This window comes from Schistocerca serialis, chromosome 1 (assembly GCF_023864345.2).
Source record: "Schistocerca serialis cubense isolate TAMUIC-IGC-003099 chromosome 1, iqSchSeri2.2, whole genome shotgun sequence".
NCBI classification, from domain to species: Eukaryota; Metazoa; Arthropoda; class Insecta; order Orthoptera; family Acrididae; genus Schistocerca; species Schistocerca serialis.
This window is the reverse complement of record NC_064638.1, coordinates 1,285,893,902-1,285,915,663: the sequence shown is the minus strand read 5'-3', so window position 1 is coordinate 1,285,915,663 and position 21,762 is coordinate 1,285,893,902. Positions and strand designations below refer to the sequence as shown.

The following is a 21,762-nucleotide window of genomic DNA, read 5'->3' as shown; positions in this document are numbered from 1 at the left end:
TGATGCAAAACTTTTTCAGATGTTTGTACATTTCACTAATGCGTTACAGAATTTAAATAATCAGGAAGCATTTAGAATACTTTTCACTCAGATTTAAATAATGATAGTGCATTATATAAAAACTGTTGATACTGAGTGATGGCTTTCAAATAGGTAGAAGACTTTAGGCTGTGCCTTGGAGGGCTGGTTAGCTCCATGTAACAGTGATGGAGTATAGCTCTTCATGGCTCTAGAAGGCTCAAAAAGCAGAGATTAAGGATGTTATTGTTGTTGTGGTCTTCTGTCCCGAGACTGGTTTGATGCAGCTCTCCATGCTACTCTATCCTGTGCAAGTTTCTTCATCTCCCAGTACCTACTGCAGCCTACATCCGTCTGAATCTGTTTATTGTATTCATTCCTTGGCCTCCCTCTACGATTTTTACCCCCCACGCTGCCCTCCAGTACTAAATTGGTGATCCCTTGATGCCTCAGAACATGTCCTACCAACCGATCCCTTCTTTTAGTCAAATTGTGGCACAAAATCCTCTTCTCCCACATTCTATTCAATACCTCCTCAAGATGGCGTCACGTGTGGAAGTAATAATAAATCGTTCTCCAGAAATTGACTTAAAAGTATCAGTTAGCTGTTTATATTGTAGCGAAATTGTTCGTAAAGGTGTCAGACTTTGTTCTGTGAGACAAATTTGGTGTCATACGAAATGTATTGCAGAAGTAAATTTGGAAAACTCGGACTGTAATTGCGGCGTAGTGACTTGTAACGGACGCCGAGCCGCAACAGAAATTGTATATTCTGGTGTTGAAGATTGTGTAGCGAGTGCATTGCAGCGTGATCTTGAACTTAGCAAAAAATACGCATCAGTGCTTCTCAACATGCTTAAGTATATCTCAAGCAGTTCTCATTGTAACGGCATACTAACAGAAACTAGCCGTGACTTTGAAATACCTAAAAAGTTCCGCTCCAAATCTGGTGAAACAGTGTACAAAGTACCGTTGCAGAATTGTTTTGATGCCTTGTATCCAGGCACAAACACGATAGGCCGCGAAACATGTGAACTAAACAAACATTCACAAGAAAAGTGCATAAACACAATTTCTGAGTGCAATGAAACACAAGACTGTTACACAACTGTACAGACTGATGTAAACACAGTAGGCCTAGCGGAAGAAACGTGTGAAGTGAACAAATTCAAAATTGATAAATGCATTATCGGAAGAACGAAGACGAAAAAGTGTTATAAACGTACAAAAGTAACAGTTTACTCTGATAACCATGGACGAAATCTTGCAGAAATATTGCGTGCTGAACACAATGTGATAGCGTGTGGATATGTTAAACCAGGGGCTCCTATACAGGAAGTAGCTAAAAACATTGAGCAAGACAGATTACAAAACAAAAATCAGCGCATTGTACTGATTGCGGGCGCAAACGATGTGTATAGGAATGAACTGGCAACTGCAGTCCGCAACCTAAAGAAAACTCTTCATGCTACCGAAAAGGACACAGTGATAGTAACAGGAATACCTCATAGGCATGATCTCATACCTAATTCTTGCATAAATTTAGAAATTAAAAAAGCAAACAGGCAATTCCAGAAAATCTGTAAAGCCTACTCAAATGCCTATTTTCTCAGTGTGAATTTTCTTCAGAGATGCAGCTACACAAATCATGGAATGCACCTAAACAGAAGAGGCAAAAGACTGCTCAGTGAAAAAATCAGTGAAACTTTAGACAAACTCAACATGCAAGACGACTTTTTAACTGAAACTGTTATGCCACTGGACTTTCATGCAGAAAGCAATGATGACCAAAACACACATTCAAAGGAGGTTACAGCAGAATTAGCTGCCATCCCAGGCTATCCCAATAGCAAAAACGATGAAAACTCAACACTAGTAGAAGTAAGAGTAACATCAACAAAAATAGAGGCAGAAACACCAGCACAACTGCCACCAGTGTCACTAAAAGCAGCAGTACCAGAAACAGCAGACACAGCACCGTCAGCAGCAGCACAATCAACAGAAGCAGTACAGACAACAGGAGCAGCAGCAGTTCCAACATCAGCAGTGGCAGAAAAGTACACAACCTCACATGGAGCAACAAGCAGACGGAAGAGAGTGCCTCCCTCCCATCTGCAAGATTTTTTAGTCACAAGCATGATGAAAAAGAAACCTCCAAGATAAGTAACATTAAATCTCTAACAGTGCTTCACCAAAACATTCAGAGTATAAAAAGCAAAGTGCAACAGCTAGAAGTTGAGTTACAATCCTTAGACAGTCCAGTTATCTGCATCACAGAACACTGGTGCAAAGTCAATGAAATTCAATACATAAATTTGCCCTCATATGTACTAGCTTGTTCTTATTGCAGAAACTCAATGAAAGGCGGAGGATCATGTATTTTTGTTAAGAGTGGTATTTCATTTAAAGTCAGGAATGATATTATCCTACTAAGTGTAGACAAGCATTTTGAAGTGTCAGCAGTAGAGATACCAGCTGTAGATATGCCCAAAAAACTAATTGTACTATGTGTATACCGTTCTCCCAGTGGTGATTTAGAAACATTCTTTTCAAAACTTATGCAAAGCCTAGAACAAGTGTCATCCCTGAAAAGTAATATACTCTTGTGTGGTGACTTAAACATCAACACAGCTAAGGCAGATGAAACCAGTAACACTTTTCTGAATATTCTGAATAGTTTTGGCATGTCCTCTTTAGTTAATTGTGCAACAAGAATAACCAAACACTCAACATCTACCATTGACCATGTAGCTACAGATATAGGTGGGGAAAACTGTGTCATAACTGTCAAAAATCTTGGACTGTCAGATCATTTATACCAAATCATAAAAGTAAAAGCTTCTGTAGAAAAACCAGTAAACCTCCACATGTTTAAAAGAGTCTACTCAGACGCAGCAATACAAAAATTTTGCTTACAATTAAGACATGAAAGATGGGAAGAAGTATATTCAGAAAATAATGTGAATCAGAAATTCTCCAAATTCATGTCGGAGTTTAAGATAATATTCGAAGAAGCCTTCCCCAAAGCACTAAGTTCTACTGGAACATCCACCAAAAATAAGTGGATTACCACAGGAATTAGAAAATCTGCCCAAACTTTTAAATACCTAAACTCTATAAAAAACAACAACAGTGATCCAGATTTTCTTCATTACTACAGAAACTACAAAAAAATCTATAGGAAGGTGCTCAATGTTGCAAAAAAAAAGGCCAATGATAGACTAATAAATCTAGCTAAAAATAAAAGTAAAGCTACATGGACTATAGTGAAACAAGAGACAGGAACAGCAACACAAAGGCAAATAAACACCCAAATCAGGAACAAAGAAAACCTAACAAGTACCCCAAAAGAACTAGCAAACTTTGTTAATTCTTACTTTAGTAGTATAGCTACAAAGTTACAGGAAAATTTTTCAAAATCTCATAATCCACGAACACGGGAATATACATCAAATTCAATGGTATTGCTACCCACTACTGAGGAAGTGTAGGAAAAGGGAGAGAAGGAAACATAGTAGGTGAATATGGATTGGGGGACAGAAATGAAAGAGGAAGCCGCCTGGTCGAATTTTGCACAGAGCACAACATAATCATAACTAACACTTGGTTTAAGAATCATGAAAGAAGGTTGTATACATGGAAGAACCCTGGAGATACTAAAAGGTATCAGATAGATTATATAATGGTAAGACAGAGATTTAGGAACCAGGTTTTAAATTGTAAGACATTTCCAGGGGCAGATGTGGACTCTGACCACAATCTATTGGTTATGACCTGTAGATTAAAACTGAAGAAACTGCAAAAAGGTGGGAATTTAAGGAGATGGGACCTGGATAAACTAAAAGAACCAGAGGTTGTACAGAGATTCAGGGAGAGCATAAGGGAACAATTGACAGGAATGGGGGAAATAAATACAGTAGAAGAAGAATGGGTAGCTTTGAGGGATGAAGTAGTGAAGGCAGCAGAGGATCAAGTAGGTAAAAAGACGAGGGCTAGTAGAAATCCTTGGGTAACAGAAGAAATATTGAATTTAATTGATGAAAGGAGAAAATATAAAAATGCAGTAAGTGAAACAGGCAAAAAGGAATACAAACGTCTCAAAAATGAGATTGACAGGAAGTGCAAAATGGCTAAGCAGGGATGGCTAGAGGACAAATGTAAGGATGTAGAGGCCTATCTCACTAGGGGTAAGATAGATACTGCCTACAGGAAAATTAAAGAGACCTTTGGAGATAAGAGAACGACTTGTATGAATATCAAGAGCTCAGATGGAAACCCAGTTCTAAGCAAAGAAGGGAAAGCAGAAAGGTGGAAGGAGTATATAGAGGGTCTATACAAGGGCGATGTACTTGAGGACAATATTATGGAAATGGAAGAGGATGTAGATGAAGATGAAATGGGAGATATGATACTGCGTGAAGAGTTTGACAGAGCACTGAAAGACCTGAGTCGAAACAAGGCCCCCGGAGTAGACAATATTCCATTGGAACTACTGACGGCCGTGGGAGAGCCAGTCCTGACAAAACTCTACCATCTGGTGAGCAAGATGTATGAAACAGGCGAAATACCCTCAGACTTCAAGAAGAATATAATAATTCCAATCCCAAAGAAAGCAGGTGTTGACAGATGTGAAAATTACCGAACTATCAGCTTAATAAGTCACAGCTGCAAAATACTAACACGAATTCTTTACAGACGAATGGAAAAACTAGTAGAAGCCAACCTCGGGGAAGATCAGTTCGGATTCCGTAGAAACACTGGAACACGTGAGGCAATACTGACCTTACGACTTATCTTAGAAGAAAGATTAAGGAAAGGCAAACCCACATTTCTAGCATTTGTAGACTTAGAGAAAGCTTTTGACAATGTTGACTGGAATACTCTCTTTCAAATTCTAAAGGTGGCAGGGGTAAAATACAGGGAGCGAAAGGCTATTTACAATTTGTACAGAAACCAGATGGCAGTTACAAGAGTCGAGGGACTTGAAAGGGAAGCAGTGGTTGGGAAGGGAGTAAGACAGGGTTGTAGCCTCTCCCCGATGTTGTTCAATCTGTATATTGAGCAAGCAGTAAAGGAAACAAAAGAAAAATTCGGAGTAGGTATTAAAATTCATGGAGAAGAAATAAAAACTTTGAGGTTCGCCGATGACATTGTAATTCTGTCAGAGACAGCAAAGGACTTGGAAGAGCAGTTGAATGGAATGGACAGTGTCTTGAAAGGAGGATATAAGATGAACATCAACAAAAGCAAAACAAGGATAATGGAATGTAGTCTAATTAAGTCGGGTGATGCTGAGGGAATTAGATTAGGAAATGAGGCACTTAAAGTAGTAAAGGAGTTTTGCTATTTGGGTAGCAAAATAACTGATGATGGTCGAAGTAGAGAGGATATAAAATGTAGGCTGGCAATGGCAAGGAAAGCATTTCTGAAGAAGAGAAATTTGTTAACATCCAGTATTGATTTAAGTGTCAGGAAGTCATTTCTGAAAGTATTCGTATGGAGTGTAGCCATGTATGGAAGTGAAACATGGACGGTAAATAGTTTGGACAAGAAGAGAATAGAAGCTTTCGAAATGTGGTGCTACAGAAGAATGCTGAAGATTAGATGGGTAGATCACATAACTAATGAGGAAGTATTGAATAGGATTGGGGAGAAGAGAAGTTTGTGGCACAACTTGACCAGAAGAAGGGATCGGTTGGTAGGACATGTTCTGAGGCATCAAGGGATCACCAATTTAGTATTGGAGGGCAGCGTGGAGGGTAAAAATCGTAGAGGGAGACCAAGAGATGAATACACTAAGCAGATACAAAAGGATGTAGGTTGCAGTAGGTACTGGGAGATGAAGAAGCTTGCACAGGATAGAGTAGCATGGAGAGCTGCATCAAACCAGTCTCAGGACTGAAGACCACAACAACAACAACAACTGAGGAAGAAGTATGTAATGTGGTAAGGAAATTAAAGAGCCAAAATTCAGCAGGTTTAGACGAAATTCCAATGTCTGTGCTGAAAAAATGCATAAATAGTATCAAAGCCCCCCTAACCAATATCATAAATGAATCTTTCAAAGCCGGTTGTTTCCCTGATTATCTGAAACATGCAAAAATTTTACCTCTACAGAAAAAAGATGATGTAGAAAACATTGAGAACTACAGGCCAATTGCCCTACTGTCATCATTTTCCAAAATAATAGAGTCCATAATGAAGAACAGACTTATGAGCTATCTAAACAAATACAACCTTCTTTCAAATGACCAATTTGGTTTCAGACCAGGCAGAGATACAGAAATGGCAATAGCACATTTCACTAAAGTGGTTCTAGAAGCACTGGATGAAGGCAACTATGTATCTGGCATATTCCTTGACCTGTCAAAGGCCTTTGATACAGTTGACCACCAGAATCTATTACTTAAGTTAGAAGCACTAGGAGTAAGAGGGGTAATCAACAAATGGTTCCATTCATACCTTAAAAATAGAGTACAGTGGGTAGAGATCTCGCATGTCTCCAGTAGATCAAAGTTCATAGAAAAACACCTGTCAGATCCACAGCATATTAATATTGGGGTCCCTCAGGGAAGTGTGCTGGGTCCGGTGTTGTTCTTGATTTATATAAATGACTTTCCACAATATATCCGACATGGAGAGAAGATATTGTTTGCCGATGATAGCAATATTATAATCACCAGTGAGACATCAGCACAAATGTTGGAAAATTGTAATGAATCACTGAAAGATGTCTACAAATGGTCTACAGAGAATAAAGTGACCTTAAATATTAAGAAAACAAATAGCATACGCTTTAGAATAAACAGAAAAAACAGTCCCCTAAAGTTAAAGCTACATAACACCTCTGTAGACGAAGTGCCCACCACAAAATTCCTAGGGTTGCATATTGACAGCCAGCTTAGGTGGAGTGAACATGTTAAAAAACTCACAAAAAAGATATCTACAACGTGTTACGCACTTAGAGTTCTCTCCTCAGTATGCAGCGATGAATGTCTAAGAACTGTATATTTTAGCTATGTACATTCAGTCATAAGCTATGGGATAATTTTCTGGGGAAATAATGTACTCAACTTACAAACAGTTTTTAAAGTGCAGAAGAGAGCAGTGAGAATTATAACTAAAAGCAGTAAGTGGGCTCACTGCAGAGAACTGTTCAAAATACTTGGTATTCTAACTGTTCCCTGTTTATTTATGTTCCACACTATAGTATATATAAATTTGTCATTAAAAATATATCACTTTTTCAAACCAACAGCTCAATTCATGGAATCAATACTAGAAATAAGAATAATCTTCACAAGGATTTAAAGTCACTTAGTCTTGTACAAAAAGGTGTGCATTATTCAGGAACACACATTTTCAATAACTTGCCAGCAGCCATAAAAAGCTTAACAACCAATGAAATTCAGTTTAAGAGAAGCCTAAAGGATTTATTGGTGGCCAACTCCTTCTACTCCATTGATGAATTTATGAGGAAAACCAACTGATTTGTATATAAGTACAACATAACTTCTGCACAATTTCAGTGCAGTAATGTGTTCACTGAAAATTTGTGTGTGTGTGTGTGTGTGTGTGTAAGTATAATCTAACTTCTGCACCATTTCAGTGCAGTAATGTGTTCATTGTAAATAAGTATTACAGTAGTTGTATTACATGTTTCTTACCTTATAAATAAATATAAAACTTTTTTATTTTAAATTCAGTGCAATAGTATTTGTAAAATGACTCTTAGTGTTCATTAAAAAATGACGATCATTCCACTTGGGACCTGTGGAATGGTACATTAGCTTATTTGTTTTAGTTTAAATATTTGTCATGTATTGTTGTTTTTCTGACATGTTCCACATCCTGGAGGACCTCCTCACTACGGATCAATTGGAATGAAAGTAAATCTAATCTAATCTAATCTAAAGAAAAATATAGTGAATTATAGTACAAACAGCATTTTACACAGCTATAGCACAAGAACAAGCCACTGCCTTCATCTAGATAGGAGAAACAAGCATAAGACCCAAAAAAGTTTCTTGTATCAGGGTGTAAAATTGTATAACCAGCTGCCACAGGAAATCAAAGAAATTAACAGCATGTACTGTTTCAGAAAAACTCTTAAACTGTATTTTCAGGAACACTGTTTTTACACAGTAAGTGAATATTTAAATGTTTGAATGTAATTTAAGTGACATAATGACATTGTATTGTATATTCTGTAAATGTATAACAAGCTGCACAGGACATCAAAGAAATTAACAACATGTACTGTTACAGAAAACCCTTAAACTATATTTTCAGGAACACTGTTTTCTAAACAATAAGTGAATAGTTAATTGTTTGAATGTAATTTAAGTGATAAATGTCATTGTATTTGTATACTCTGTAAATGCATATAAAAGTGTCAATGTATCTGCAAAAATCACTGTATCCAAACTGACAACATCCATACATTGCAAAATGTCTACGGATGGCTAATCAAATAAATAAATAAATAAATAAATAAAGTTATGTGATCTACCCATCTAATCTTCAGCATTCTTCTGTAACACCACATTTCGAAAGCTTCTATTCTCTTCTTGTCCAAACTATTTATCATCCATGTTTCACTTCCATACATGGCTACATTCCATACAAATACTTTCAGAAATGACTTCCTGACACTTAAATCAATACTTGATGTTAACAAATTTCTCATCTTCATAAACGGTTTCCTCGCCATTGCCAGTCTACATTTTATATCCTCTCTACTCCGACCATCATCAGTTGTTTTGCTCCCCAAATAGCAAAACTCCTTTACTACTTGAAGTGTCTCATTTCCTAATCTAATTCCCTCAGAATCACCCGACTTAATTCGACTACATTCCATTATCCTCGTTTTGCTTTTGTTGATGTTTATCTTATATCCTCCTTTCAAGACACTGTCCATTTGGTTCAACTGCTCTTGCAAGTCCTTTAGGGTAGCACATGATCTCTGAGGTGCATATACTTTTACAAAGTGGGTATGTTATAAAGAAGGGGCTTCATCATGTGTATTACATTGGAGCTCCCATCTATCAATAATCCCACTCTCTGTGAATGCACAGACTGAGATGCTTCCCCTGAAACTGGGAAAGAGACTGCACCTGGCTCATGATCTTTATCAGCCACAGACAGCACCTGAACCTGTTTGTCAGACAAACTGCAAAGGCCTTTTGATTTGTATCCCAGAATATCTTTCATTGCCTGCAACAACCTGTCACTTGATCACAAGTGAGGTGTCAATCTCAATGTGGGCTGTAACCAGAATGACCAAAGTAGTGGACCAGTTGGGGGCAGGTGGGATGTGCTGGACATCCCTTATACCCCTGAGTGTTGGGAGACAGATGAGGTGTGCTTGCATCTCTTAAACCCCTATTTCTTGCCCTCACAGTGATTCAGGCTCATGCTCTTTCACCAAAGCAGCACCATCTGGAGCTCTTAGCAAAAGATCACCAATTCAGCTCACACCCAAAAACGGCATTCACAGTCCCTATCCATGATAAAGGTGGTGGAAAGCTACACTACACAAATGTACAATAAGCAAAAGCATACATGGCAGACTAAATAAGTAACTCAGTTCTAGCTAGAAGCTCATAATATAATAAACAAACAAACGATGTACTCTCCTGGTGGGAGTGAAGGCTGATGCCTGTCTATTCTCAGCATATGGTTCTGGTTTCCTCAGTTACTTAATTCTGATACACATTGTAAGACTGTTATTAACAATATACACACTACCAAGGCAATAAAAAATATTTGTTTGATGTTTTAGGCATGCCATAAGACCATTCCTGGCATGATAAATGTACACATGATACCACATTCGCATGATGATGTTGGTTGGCTGAAAACAGTGGATCAGTATTATTATGGAAGTAAGTAATGTTAAAAGTATGAAATTTTATTGTAGTTGAATACTGGAAAAGAGTTTTTACATAATTGTAACTGACATCAATGAATGCTGAATTTATATAAGAATAGGTTTAAAAACTATTCCAAATTATATGGAAAAATAACAGTAAGGAAACAAATATAGAAAATAGTTAACCTTGCTAGGAAATAATGTAACATTCTTGTGTGCCTGCAACCAAATTAAGAGTTATTTAAATCTCTATTCATTCAAGCACAGATTTTAAATGCATTAAAATAACAGTTTGTTGAGTACTATCAAGCTAGTAAATGAACAGTAGAAACTTCCTGCTGGATTAATATTGTGTGCTAGACAGGGACTCAAACCTAGGACCTTTACCTTTGATGGGTAAGTATTCTAGCAATTAAGCTATCCAAGCACTACTCACAACCAATCATCACAGCCCCACATCAGCCAGTCCCAGTCTAGAACACAGTTTGTATCTGCTAGAAAGATTCAAATCAGTACACACTCCATTGCAGAGCGAAAACTCATTCTAGAAACAATTCCTTAGCCTCCCATGTCTTTGCAATTTCATTTCTTTCACAAGGTACAGAACTTCTGTGAAATTTGGAAGAAGAAGATGAGGTACTAGTGGAAGTGACACTGTGAAAATGGGCCGTGAATCATGATTGGGTAGCTCAGTCAATAGTGCACTTGCCTGAAAAAGTCAAAAGTCCTACATTGGAGTCCTGATCCTGAACAAAAATTAAGGCACACACCTTTAATCAGTCAGAAAATTTGAAAGAAACAAACACTCTGCTGTATCCTGGAAATGAATAGTTTCTTGTGACTGTGAAACAATGCAAAAAAGTTCAGTGTCAAACAAATGATTTTTTTCTCTTCACAAGAATATTTCATGTTGTCAGAAAAGCTAAAAAGTAACTGTGGTGTATTTTGTTTCATTTTTTTTTTTTGGTCATCAGTCTACTGACTGGTTTGATGCGGCCCGCCACGAATTCCTTTCCTGTGCTAACCTCTTCATCTCAGAGTAGCACTTGCAACCTACGTCCTCAATTATTTGCTTGACGTATTCCAATCTCTGTCTTCCTCTACAGTTTTTGCCCTCTACAGCTCCCTCTAGTACCATGGAAGTCATTCCCTCGTGTCTTAGCAGATGTCCTATCATCCTGTCCCTTCTCTTTATCAGTGTTTTCCACATATTCCTTTCCTCTCCAATTCTGGATAGAACCTCCTCATTCCTTACCTTATCAGTCCACCTAATTTTCAACATTCGTCTACAGCACCACATCTCAAATGCTTCGATTCTCTTCTGTTTTCGGTTTTCCCACAGTCCATGTTTCACTACCGTACAATGCTGTACTCCAGACGTACATCCTCAGAAATTTCTTCCTCAAATTAAGGTCGGTATTTGATATTAGTAGACTTATCTTGGCCAGAAATGCCTTTTTTGCCATAGCGAGTCTGCTTTTGATGTCCTCCTTGCTCCGTCCGTCATTGGTTATTTTACTGCCTAGGTAGCAGAATTCCTTAACTTCATTGACTTCATGACCATCAATCCTGATGTTAAGTTTCTCGCTGTTCTCATTTCTACTACTTCTCATTACCTTTGTCTTTCTCCAATTTACTCTCAAACCATACTGTGTACTCATTAGACTGTTCATTCCGTTCAGCAGATCATCTAATTCTTCTTCACGTTCACTCAGGATAGCAATGTCATCAGCGAATCGTATCATTGATATCCTTTCCCTTGTATTTTAATTCCACTCCTGAACCTTTCTTTTATTTCCATCATTGCTTCCTCAATGTACAGATTGAAGAGTAGAGGCGAAAGGCTACAGCCTTGTCTTACACCCTTCTTAATACGAGCACTTCGTTCTTGATCGTCCACTCTTATTATTCCCTCTTGGTTGTTGTACATATTGTATATGACCCGTCTCTCCCTATAGCTTACCCCTACTTTTTTCAGAATCTCGAACAGCTTGCACCATTTTCTGTAGTCGAACGCTTTTTCCAGGTCGACAAATCCTATGACAGTGTCTTGATTTTTCTTTACCCTTGCTTCCATTATTAGCCGTAACGTCAGAATTGCCTCTCTCGTCCCTTTACTTTTCCTAAAGCCAAACTGATTGTCACCTAGTGCATTCTCAATTTTCTTTTCCATTCTTCTGTATATTATTCTTGTAAGCAGCTTCAATGCATGAGCTGTTAAGCTGATTGTGCGATAATTCTCGCACTTGTCAGCTCTTGCCATCTTTGGAATTGTGTGGATGATGCTCTTCCGAAAGTCAGATGGTATGTTGCCAGACTCATATATTCTACACACCAACGTGAATATTTGTTTTGTTGCCATTTCCCCAAATGATTTTAGAAATTCTGATGGAATGTTATCTATCCCTTCTGCCTTATTTGACTGTAAGTCCTCCAAAGTTCTTTTAAATTCCGATTCTAATACTGGATCACCTATCTCTTCTAAATCAACTCCTTTTTCTTCTTCTATCACATCAGACAAATCTTCACCCTCATAGAGGCTTTCAATGTATTCTTTCCATCTATCTGCTCTCTCCTCTGCATTTAACAGTGGAATTCCCGTTGCACTCTTAATGTTACCACCGTTGCTTTTAATGTCACCAAATGTTGTTTTGACTTTCCTGTATGCTGAGTCTGTCCTTCCGACAATCATATCTTTTTCGATGTCTTCACATTTTTCCTGCAGCCATTTCGTCTTAGCTTCCCTGCACTTCCTGTTTATTTCATTCCTCAGCGACTTGTATTTCTATATTCCTGATTTTCCCGGAACATGTTTGTACTTCCTCCTTCCATCAATCAACTGAAGTATTTCTTCTGCTACCCATGGTTTCTTCGCAGCTACCTTCTTTGTACCTATGTTTTCCTTCCCAATTTCTGTGATGGCCCTTTCTAGAGATGTCCATTCCTCTTCAACTGTACTGCCTACTGCGCTATTCCCTATTGCTGTATCTATAGTGTTAGAGAACTTCAAACGTATCTCGTCATTCCTTAGTACTTCCGTATCCCACTTCTTTGCGTATTGATTCTTCCTGACTAATGTCTTGAACTTCAGCCTACTCTTCATCACTACTATATTGTGATCTGTGTCTATATCTGCTCCTGGGTACGCCTTACAGTCCAGTATCTGATTTCGGAACCTCTGTCTGACCATGATGTAATCTAATTGAAATCTTCCCGTATCTCCCAGCCTATTCCAAGTATACCTCCTCCTCTTGTGATTCTTGAACAGGGTATTCGCTATTACTAGCTGAAACTTGTTACAGAACTCAATTAGTCTTTCTCCTCTTTCATTCCCCGTCCCAAGCCCATATTCTCCTGTAACCTTTTCTTCTACTCCTTCCCCTACAACTGCATTCCAGTCACCCATGATTATTAGGTTTTCGTCCGCCTTTACATACTGCATTACCCTTTCAATATCCTCATACACTTTCTCTATATGTTCCTCTTCAGCTTGGGACGTCGGCATGTATACCTGAACTATCGTTGTCGGTGTTGGTCTGCTGTCGATTCTGATTAGATCAACCCGGTCACTGAACTGTTCACAGTAACACACCCTCTGCCCTACCTTCCTATTCATAACGAATCCTACACCTGTTATACCATTTTCTGCTGCTGTTGATATTACCCGATACTCATCTGACCAGAAATCCTTGTCTTCCCTCCACTTCACTTCACTGACCCCTGCTATATCTAGATTGAGCCTTTGCATTTCCCTTTTCAGATTTTCTAGTTTCCCTACCACATTCAAGCTTCTGACATTCCATGCCCCAACTCATAGAATTTTATCCTTTCGTTGATTGTTCAATCTTTTTCTCATGGTAACCTCCCCCTTGGCAGTCCCCTCCTGGAGATCTGAATGGGGGACTATTCCAGAATCTTTTGCCAATGGAGAGATCATAATGACACTTCTTAAATTACAGGCCACATGTCCTGTGGATACACGTTACGTGTCTTTAATGCAGTGGTTTCCGTTGCCTTCTGCATCCTCATGTCATTGATCATTGCTGATTCTTCCGCCTTTAGGGTCAATTTCCCACCCCTAGGACAAGAGAGTGCCCTGAACCTCTATCCACTCCTCCGCCCTCTTTGACAAGGTCGTTGGCTGACTTCTTATGCCGGAAGTCTTTGGCCGCCAATGCTGATTGTTTATCAAAATTTAGGCAGTGGCGGGGATCGAACCCGGGACAGAAGACATTTTGATTATGAATTAAAGACGCTACCCCTAGACCACGGAGACTTGTTTGTTTTATTATTGACCATTAACATAATATTCAGATATGCAGGTAAAGGATTTTGATAATTGAATTCTATAATTTTTCAGGTAAACAGTCTGTGCAGAGAGCTGGTGTGCAGTACATTATAGACACTGTGTTAAGAGAGCTTCAAGAAAATCCAGATAGAAGGTGAGTCATAACATCACACTGAAACAAACTTGTGATAATTACAACAAAATTCATGCATGTATTCACATACAACATTAAAATTACTTAATAAGATGGCTTCCCCCCATGAACCATGGACCTTGCCGTTGGTGGGGAGGCTTGTGTGCCTCAACAATACAGATAGCCGTACCGTAGGTGCAACCACAATGGAGGGGTATCTGTTGAGAGGCCAGACAAACGTTTGGTTCCTGAAGAGGGGCAGCAGCCTTTTCAGTAGTTGCAGGGGCAACAGTCTGGATGATTGACTGATCTGGCCCTGTAAAACTAACCAAAATGGCGTTGCTGTTGTGGTACTGCGAACGGCTGACAGCAAGGGGAAGCTACAGCCGTAATTTTTCCCGAGGGCATGCAGCTTTACTGTATGATTAAATGATGATGGCATCCTCTTGAGTAAAATAGTCCCCCATTCGGATCTCCGGGCGGGGACTACCCAAGAGGACGTCGTTATCAGGAGAAACAAAACTGGCATTCTACTGATCGGAGCATGGAATGTCAGATCCCTCAATCGGGCATGAAGGTTAGAAAATTTAAAGAGGGAAATGGATAGGTTAAAGTTAGATATAGTGGGAATTAGTGAAGTTCGGTGGCAGGAGGAACAAGACTTTTGGTCAGGTGAATACAGGGTTATAAATACAAAATCAAATAGGGGTAATGCAGATGTAGGTTTCATAATGAATAAAAAAATAGGAGTGCAGGTAAGCTACTACAAACAGCATAGTGAATGCGTTATTGTGGCCAAGACAGACACGAAGCCCACGCCTACTACAGTAGTACAAGTTTATGTGCCAACTAGCTCTGCATCTGATGAAGAAATTGATGAAATGTATGATGAGATAAAAGAAATTATTCAGGTAGTGAAGGGAGACGAATATTTAATAGTCATGGGTGACTGAAATTCAACAGTAGGAAAAGGAAGAGAACAAAACGTAGTAGGAGAATATGGATTAAGGCTAAGAAATGAAAGGGGAAGCCGCCTGGTAGAATTTTGCGCAGAGCATAACTTAATCTTAGCTAACACTTGGATCAAGAATCATGAAAGAAGGTTGTATACATGGAAGAACCCTGGAGATACTAGAAGGTTTCAGATAGATTATATAATGGTAAGACAGAGATTTAAGAGCCAGGATTCAAATTGTAAGACATTTCCAGGGGCATATGTGGACTCTGACCACAATCTATTGGTTATGAACTGTAGATTTAAACTGAAGAAACTGCAAAAAGGTGGGAATTTAAGGAGATGGGACCTGGATAAACTGGAAGAACCAGAGGTTGTAAAGAGTTTCAGGGAGAGTATAAGGGAACAATTGACAGGAATGGGGGAAAGAAATACAGTAGAAGAAGAATAGGTAGCTTTGAGGGATGAGATAATGAAGGCAGCAGAGGATCAAGTAGGTAAAAAGATGAGGCCTAGTAGAAATCCTTGGGTAACAGAAGAGATACTGAAATTAATTGATGAAAGGAGAAAATACAAAAATGCAGTACATGAAGCAGACAAAAAGGAATACAAAAGTCTCAAAAATGAGATCAACAGGAAGTGCAAAATGGCTAAGCAGGCATGGCTAGAGGACAAATGTAAGGATGTAGAGGCTTGTCTCACTAGGGGTAAGATAGATACTGCCTACAGGAAAATTAAAGAGACCTTTGGAGAAAAGAGAACCACTTGTATGAATATCAAGAGCTCAGATGGAAACCCAGTTCTAAGCAAAGAAGGGAAAGCAGAAAGGTGGAAGGAGTATATAGAGGGTCTATACAGGTGTGATGTTCTTGAGGACAATATTATGGAAATGGAAGAGGATGTAGATGAAGATGAAATGTGAGATATGATACTGCGTGAAGAGTTTGACAGAGCACTGAAAGACCTAAGATGAAACAAGGCCCTGGGAGTAGACAACATTCCATTAGAACTACTGACGGCCTTGGGAGAGCCAGTCCTGACAAAACTCCACCATCTGGTGAGCAAGCTGTATGAGACAGGTGAAATTCCCTCAGACTTCAAGAAGAATATAATAATTCCAATCCCAAAGAAAGCAGGTGTTGACAGATGTGAAAATTACCGAACTATCAGTTTAATAAGTCACAGCTACAAAATACTAACACGAATTCTTTACAGGCGAATGGAAAAACTAGTAGAAGCTGACCTCGGGGAAGATCAGTTTGGATTCTGTAGAAATGTTGGAACACGTGAGGCAATACTGACCCTACGACTTATTTTAGAAGAAAGATTAAGGAAAGGCAAATCTACATTTCTAGCATTTGTAGACTTATAGAAAGCTTTTGACAATGTTGACTGGAATACTCTCTTTCAAATTCTGAAGGTGGCAGGGGTAAAATACAGGGAGTGAAAGGCTGTTTATGATTTGTACAGAAAGCAGATGGCAATTGGTATTTGTATTTGTACTTGTATTTATTTATTTATCCTGTGGATCACATATTGTACAAAGTACACATGATATAGGACAAGTCATTTTTCTTAACAAATATGTAGTTTGGAGAAAAAAATAGGCAATGGACTGCCATTTAAAAAAATGTACACAAAATTGTTCATTGATGAATATAGTAACTTCACATACAGAGAATACAAACAATTTACATGGGGAACTAAGAAACATGTAGGCAATGTAGCGCTACTTTAAATTTACACAAATAATCACTGAGATTACAGAATAGTGAAAATGTCAACTGGAAACACAACAGAAACATGTAGGCAATGTAGTGCTACTTTAAATTTACACAAATAATCACTGAGATTACAGAATAGTGAAAATGTCAACTGGAAACACAATAGAAGGACAATGTCATTAAAAACTACATTAAACATGAAATTAACATTGAGATTCCACAGACAGTTAAGTTTTAATACTAATAGAATGTGTACTTGTACATTCAAAAAGCGAGTTAAAAAATTTGGGGAAGTGAAACTGAAACATAGTTGTGTATAGTAGAAATTATGTTATTATTTTGCCTACAGAATGTTTTACTCTAATCACAGTATTTATAAAGGAACTTTATAATTTTTCATTTCCAGGAATTCTTGTACTGAATAGAAACAGTGCTTTGTTAGAAATGCCTTTAGTTTATTTTTAAATATTGGATCTGGAGCAGTTTTTATTTGTTCTGGAATTTTATTGTGTAATACGATGCTCAGATGAGTTATATATTTTTGGTATGATGATCTCCTTGAAAAAATTTGATGGATATTAGATTGCCCTCTGGTATAATGAGCGTGTATATCATTGTTTTGGATTAATTTGCCTGTTCTTGAGAGGTATTCCCTGGTGAATAGGATTGTTTCTTGAATGAATAGGGATGGGATGCTTAGAACATGAAGTTTTATAAATTGACATTTACAGGATTCCAGCTTTTTGAGGCCACAGATTATCCTCAGTGCTCTTTTTTTGTAGTTTAAATATATTTGTGCTGTGAGTTGAATTTCCCCAAAAGATGATTCCATAGCGGAGCAATGAGTGGAACTGCACATGGTATGCTTGCATTAGTGTGGATTTACTTGTAGTAGATTTTAGTATTCTTAGTCCATAGCACAATGATGAGAGTTTCTTTGATAAGTTGTTTATATGTGTGTCCCATTTTAAATTTTGTTGGACCCATAGACCCAAAAATTTTGTTGCATTTACATTTTCAATTTTATCATAATTTAACTTTACTTGGATAGTTTTTTGATTGGATGTGGGAATTAGATGGAAGTTGATACATACAGTTTTCCCACTATTAACAATTAGGCCATTTTGGTTAAACCACTCAGAAAGTTTTTTCATAGAGTTATCAGATATTGTCTGAAGGGATTCAGGGCTAGATCCAGTCAACACTATGCTTGTATCATCAGCAAACAGGATAGTTTTTTGTGGGCTCATACATTCAACAAGATCATCTATGTAAATGAGGAAAAGTAATGGCCCTAGAACAGAACCCTGGGGAACACCATATATTATTGTTCTTTCCTCCAAGAGGAAAACTGTGTTACTTATTTTATTCTGTACATTAATATCGTATTGAAGTGATACCTTCTGTCTGCGGTTTTGTAGTTAAGAGCATAGCCAGTTGTGAGCCACACCTCTTATCCCTCTTCTTTCCAATTTAGCAAGCAGTATTTTATGATCTAGTACGTCAAAGGCTTTAGAGAGGTCTTAGAAGATACCTGCAGCTATATTATGTTGGTCAATTGATTTCAGTATGTGGTCCAACAGTTCAAAAATTGCTCTCTGGGTGGATAAAGATTTACTAAAACCATGTTGTTGAATGCTGATTGGTGTGTGGCTTTTTATGAAATTTATAAGCCTGTCATAAAAAAGTTTTTCCAGGATTTTTGAAAAGATGCTTAATATGGATAATGGTCTATAATTGGATACTAAATCAGGGGAACCTTTCTTTAGTAATGGTGAGACTTTAGCTATTTTGAGAGCATCTGGAAAAATGCCAGTTTTTAATGATTGGTTGTAGATGGTTGATAATGGCTTTACTATATGGGGAGCACACACCTTTAATATGAAGTCAGGTACTTCATCATAGCCACTAGAGATTTTATTGGGTAACAATTTTATTATGTTCCTAATTTCATCAGGGGTTGTTTCATAAACAAACATTGTAGTGAGGGAATATGGTATAGTTGTAGGTAAACAACTAGAATTCTCTCATATACAGATTTATTCACACTTAGCATCTACACAGATACAAGTCCGGATGCTAACTGCCGTTAGCGTCCAACATACTCTCCAAAGCCCTCTCCTCGAAGACAGCACACTTACGCAAAGAACAAATATCGATTTTTATGGCGCTCTACGCCACATAGCCCCCCCCCCCCTGCGCAGTATGGAGTACACGTCCCTGTGAAGGGGGGGGGGGGGGGTGAGAAGTTAGGAAGGTAACACACAGTTTTTCTGCGTCAGGTGGAAGCGGTCGACTGGTAGGAGACCGGGGGGTGAAGCCCGATACGTCGACGGTGAAGTCAGCGACGCCGGCGGCTGAAGGCTGAAAACGACGTCCCGTCCTGGAGTGAAGGTGTAGCACTTCGTCAGCCGGCAGGCGGAGAATCACCTTGCCAGAAGGCCTAACAAAAGCATGCAAATTGCCACACACAGCACTTCTGCTCAATTTAAAGTGGCGCACCACACGAGATTCTGCACTTCCTCCCTCAATATTGTGACACGCGAGTACCACACACACTGTATCGCCATCTACGACAACAGATAATTTATGTATGTCATCAGGGTGCACATGTGTTGTGAATTCTTGGATGGCACCTGTACGAGCAATGGTAGGGAGGCAGGGAGGTGTGGTATAACGACTTCTTTCTTACTAGGCTAATTACTGTTTAGCTCTACAGGACCATTATACTGAAATGTTTCCCCACACCACCTAGTATTGCCTTTCTATTTGTGTGAGTAACTGTATGTTCACTGTTGTGGGTAAATACATACAGCGTACACAGGGCGGTGTGTGAAACTGATGGCGATTACACGCTTCCGCTGTTGTAGAAATCTGCTCCAGATGCTGCAGATACCGTGTTGAGCTGAAAGTGGTAACCAAAATACGGAGAAATATTCTTCGGGGCTCTGTTGCATAGCAATCAGATTTCTTTCAGTTCTGAGAAATGTCCAGTTACTATTGTGGATTTGAATGATCCATGAAGTGACTTCTTTTCCGAAGAAAACATCGAACTATTTCACTAGAACTGAACGCTCCCGTCGGAACTGTTCTCAACTGGTGTTTATTAGTAAATCACAATAGCAGTACATCGCTGGGTGTATAATAAGACGTACCTTCTTGAAATGAACAATATTTTATTGTTCTATTAACTGATTTCCTTCAATATGCACTTATATTTTACAATGTGAATCAAAAACTCGCAATGGCGTCGATTTTTTACATCACAAGAATGGCTCTCCTCCCCTCAGAATTACTCTTAACAAGAACGAAAGAACTCTATATCCTAAGAATAATTATGTGAGCGCTGACCGCCACAGAGTAATAAACAATATCTTTGTCTCTCTCTCACACTGTCACAGCAAGTTACGCTGCATGATACATCATATATGCCCCTCTTGTGGACGAACGTTTTTGGGCAAAAACAAACATGAGCGTTCACACAACACTATATCAGTGATTGTTTATGACGCTGTATTAATGTCCACTAGAGTATTAATGTCCACTGTATTTCTTATGATATTTTGGTATTAGTGAATGACTATCTAAATGTAAATTATTGATTTGGGTGCATATACTGCTGACAAAGCCTGTGCTGAATTCCTGATGCAGCATATATGCATAGCTTACATGCTTGCTTTTATTCATTTGTCGAGGATGGCATGAGATGTGATCAGAAACCTTTTTCATCATCTCTCAAAGCTTCTGTCACTCACCTTGGGATGTCTCAAATGGATAATCTAGCCATTCGGCCAAGCCCCACAAAGGAAAACCAAGGAAAACCTCGGGGTAGATTTACCATCCTCGTATTTCTCATTTGCAAAGAAAATTAATTGAATTACAATGGAAATTAAAAAAAATATTTACAATATGGATTTTTTTTTTAAAATGAATTTAAACACTGTTCACAAAAGAAACACAACACTGTTAATCTTCTGTGTCTTGAGGTGAACCGTCGACTCGTTGGTTTACGTCCATCTACGATTCCCTTCTATCTGTCATCTCCTGGTAACTGATGGAATTCTATTCCCATTTCACCGTCTCCTCGTGGGTATTATGGTTTTCCGCATATGGTTAACATGAAAATAAGAGTCAGTGTAAGTTCCGTGGAAAAGGTATTTGATCTATGCTGAGCTGAAATAGAATCTAATCTAAAGTTCTTTCTAATTGTCCGTCCTGAATTCGAAATATTCGGAAGTCGTAAGGTGTTCTTCATTTCTATTAACAACCCTATAATGCACTATACACAAATCCAACTGGTGCTGCCGTGTCAACTTATGCTCGTCATCTTTCAGATGGACTTTTACACTTGTTGATGTGCTTATAACTGAAAGGCATTTGCTCAGTTGGTAACTTTGCGAGTAACAATTGACATAACATAATTTACATACACAGGTATGTTACAACAATAGTACAATTATAAAGACAATGTTCATCACAAAAGATTGAAACAAAGTAACAGGCGTCCTTTTTAAAACTGAGAACGGGTTACCCCTTCCGAACAGCATGACTTCAGCTCAGCAAAATAAAAAAAAAAGCAAATACAAACATACACTGACATTGTTAAATTGACATAAGGAAAAATATCTTGCCATAGACCAGATTCATTTGAGTCACTAACCCATGGTCATTATGCATTGTGAAACCTGATTGAAATTACTATCTACTAAATAAAAAAATTTTAAAAGAAATCATTCATACTATAGCTAAATTCTCTGCATACTGAAAAGA

General features: G+C 38.4%; 1 pseudogene; it reads left to right on the top strand.

Moving 5' to 3' along the window:
- The first annotated feature begins 9,826 nt into the window (after window positions 1–9,826).
- Window positions 9,827–21,762, top strand: part of LOC126456903 (lysosomal alpha-mannosidase-like) — a 225,133-nt pseudogene continuing 213,197 nt past the window's right edge.